The 3,382-nt window shown below is 45.7% G+C and overlaps 1 pseudogene; it reads right to left on the reverse strand.

The window, feature by feature from the left end:
• LOC104988798 overlaps positions 1–2,049 on the reverse strand; it is a 26,251-nt pseudogene extending 24,202 nt beyond the window's left edge.
• Between the last annotated feature and the right edge of the window lie 1,333 nt (positions 2,050–3,382).

The raw sequence follows: 3,382 nt of genomic DNA on the forward strand, positions 1-3,382 counted from the left end.
GTTTAAGAAAGTTTTTCATAGCCATTGTGAAGGCTTTCACCTTTTCCTTTGTATTTTTTTGCCTTTCTTTCTTTGCCTCATATTCCCTACCATAATAGACTGCCTGAGCCAGTTGTAACAGAGTATCTAAAGACTGATTTGGTCCGTACACCCATTTTAATAGCTTATGAAGGATATCTGGAGCCGACTGAGTGAGAAATCTATCTTTTAAGATCACTTTTCCCTCTTCACTTTCAGGATCAATCTCAGTGAATCTGCAAAGGGCTTCTCTTAGTCTATCTAGGAATTTACCAGGAGCTCCTTCTCTTCCTGTTCTATGTCTGCCGATTCACCATAGTTTAAAGGCTTAGTATATGGATGTGAGAGTTGGACTGTGAAGAAAGCTGAGCACCGAAGAATTGATGCTTTTGAACTGTGGTGTTGGAGAAGACTCTTGAGAGTCCCTTGGACTGCAAGGAGATCCAACCAGTCCATCCTAAAGGAGATCAGTCCTGAATATTCACTGGAAGGACTGATGCTGAAGCTGAAACTCCAATACCTTTGGCCACCTGATGCGAAGAACTGACTCCTTGGAAAAGACCCTGATGCTGGGAGGGATTGGGGGCAGGAGGAGAAGGGGAAGACAGAGGATAAGATGGCTCGATGGCATCACCGACTCAATGGACATGAGTCCGAGTGAACTCCGGGAGTTGGTGATGGACAGGGAGGCCTGGCGTGCTGCGATTCATGGGGTTGCAAAGAGTCGGACACGACTGAGCGACTGAACTGAACTGAACTGAACTGAAAGGCTTAGAACGTGCCTGCCTGATTCCTTCAAGAATACATCCGACAAAATAACTCTGATCCCATCTTCCTTTAGCTTTGTTGCAGTCCCAGTCTGGTTCTGTAGTGGGACCGCCTGATTTCCAGTGGGGAGGGCTGCTATCTCTTTCTCTCTCTTCCCTACCGATTCATTACCAAGCCATTCATCTCCATATGCAACAGCTTTTCCCAAAACTTGAGTCTTTGAGTTGGGAGTCAGCATTTGTTGCAAGATATACATCACATCCTTCCAAGTAAGGTCATAAAGCAGAGTAACACCTTTAAAAGCTCTAATATATTTTTCTGGGTCCTCTAAATAGTCTCCCATATCCTCCTTGATTCTTTGTATTTCTTGATAAGAAAAAGGCTTATTAATTCTCATAGACTGATTATTTCTCCCTGTGGGTGTTTCATGAAGAGGCAACAGCTTGTGTGGCTGTTCCTCAGTCCCTCTGGCTGCTCTGCGCATATGATCCCAGGGATAGATTGGAGAAACCTGTTTTTCTTTTTCTCTGTGTCTCCTGTCCTCCATCTCATCTCTTACTTCGAAGGTCGAGTTTCTACTGAAACCAGAGTAGTCTGAGGTCATACTGAGACAAGAGTTGTTTGGACCTCCACGTGGGCAGTATGAATCTCAGTTTGGATTTCCACTGAGACCAAGGCAGTTTGAATCTCAGTTTGAGTTTCCACTGAGACAAAGGTAACCCTTCTCAGGGGGGTTCTCTGGCTTTCAGTTTGCTCAGCTTGGAGCCCTGGGTATAGGGGCAAAGTAGGAGGACAGGAGGGAGCTGAAGGTTTCACGCCCAAATCTATACCCTTAGGACATAAGTCTGGCATATTTTGCAGAGAGAAAAAGGACAACACATATGCTACTTCTACTCATTTCCCTTGTTCCTTACAAAACCGGTCTAGTTGTAAAACAGTATTATACTTAAGAGACCCCCCAACTGGCCACCATTCACCGCCCTCCAATGGATACCGTGGCCATGCAGTATCACATAAGAAGACCAGGTGTGTCTTCTTTTAAGCCCTGGGTATGACATCTACCCCAGTTTGTTAGGATACAGTTCAAAGGAGTGAGGCTGGAATTGTTAGCTCCCATCTGCAAGAGAGAAAAAAAGCGACAAGCACCATTTTTCTACCAGAGGTGTCCCACCCTGGTCTAGATGGGGGTGTAGACAGACGTTACACCAAAAGATTTTCCTTCCTGTTTAGACTTAGTCTGTCCCTTACCGTCGCACGCGCCATCCTCGTCCCTCCTGGTTCTACCACTGAGATGGGGTGGGGATGTACAAGGGGTAGACCTGATAGCATCCCTACCTAACGTCCAGCTCTTCACCATTAACCCTGCTTGCCTCTGATGCCACCCGGGGTGCAATCAGAGTAACCTTCCGGAATGCCTCTCAAACTAAGACTACTAGGGGAAACATTTGTCCCCTGAGTACCTGTGCACGACCCTGAATATATTCCGGATCACAGTAAGACTGATATGAACATAAAGCTGAGATGTTCTTTTCAAGCATCACCACACTAGTGTAAGAGCCTCCTCTGGTCCACTAAGAGCCAGCATTAGCAAAGGAAAAAAAACCCATTGCAGTCCCAATCTGAGTAAGCTTTAGCTTCAGAGATTTTCTTGGAGCTAGAGCCCCATCTAGCTTCTGAACTTCTGATTCCTAGAGAGGCTAGGCGCTTTCTTGACTACCAGTTGAAGTTTGGGACCTAAGCCACAGTACACAGTAACAGTATAGATCACAAGTCTCTTGAAAGACTATGATCCAATAGATTAGGTTCAGTTCAGTTCAGTCACTCTGTCGTGTCCGACTCTTTGCGACCTCATGAATCCCAGCACGCCAGGCCTCCCTGTCCATCACCAACTCCCGGAGTTCACTTGGACTCATGTCCATTGAGTCGGTGATGCCATCGAGCCATCTTATCCTCTGTCTTCCCCTTCTCTTCCTGCCCCCAATCCCTCTCAGCATCAGAGTCTTTTCCAATGAGTCAACTCTTCGCATGAGGTGGCCAAAGGACTGGAGTTTCAGCTTTAGCATCATTCCTTCCAAAGAAATCCCAGGGCTGATCTCCTTCAGAATGGACTGGTTGGATCTCCTTGCAGTCCAAGGGACTCTCAAGAGTCTTCTCCAACACCACAGTTCAAAAGCATCAATTCTTCGGTGCTCAGCTTTCTTCACAGTCCAACTCTCACATCCATACATGACCACAGGAAAAACAATAGCCTTGACTAGATGGACCTTTGTTGGCAAAGTAATGTCTCTGCTTTTGAATATGCTATCTAGGTTGGTCATAACTTTCCTTCCAAGGAGTAAGCGTCTTTTAATTTCATGGCTGTAGTCACCATCTGCAGTGATTTTGGAGCCCAACAAAATAAAGTCTGACACTGTCTCCACCGTTTCCCCATCTATTTCCACTGAAGTGATGGGACCTGATGCCATGATCTTTGTTTTCTGAATGTTGAGCTTTAAGCCAACTTTTTCACTCTCTACTTTCACTTTCATCAAGAGGCTTTTTAGTTCCTCTTCACTTTCTGCCATAAGGGTGGTGTCATCTGCATATCTGAGGTGAT

The sequence above is a fragment of the Bison bison genome, unplaced genomic scaffold (genome assembly GCF_000754665.1).
Source record: "Bison bison bison isolate TAMUID 2011002044 unplaced genomic scaffold, Bison_UMD1.0 scf7180017864142, whole genome shotgun sequence".
NCBI classification, from domain to species: domain Eukaryota; kingdom Metazoa; phylum Chordata; class Mammalia; order Artiodactyla; family Bovidae; genus Bison; species Bison bison.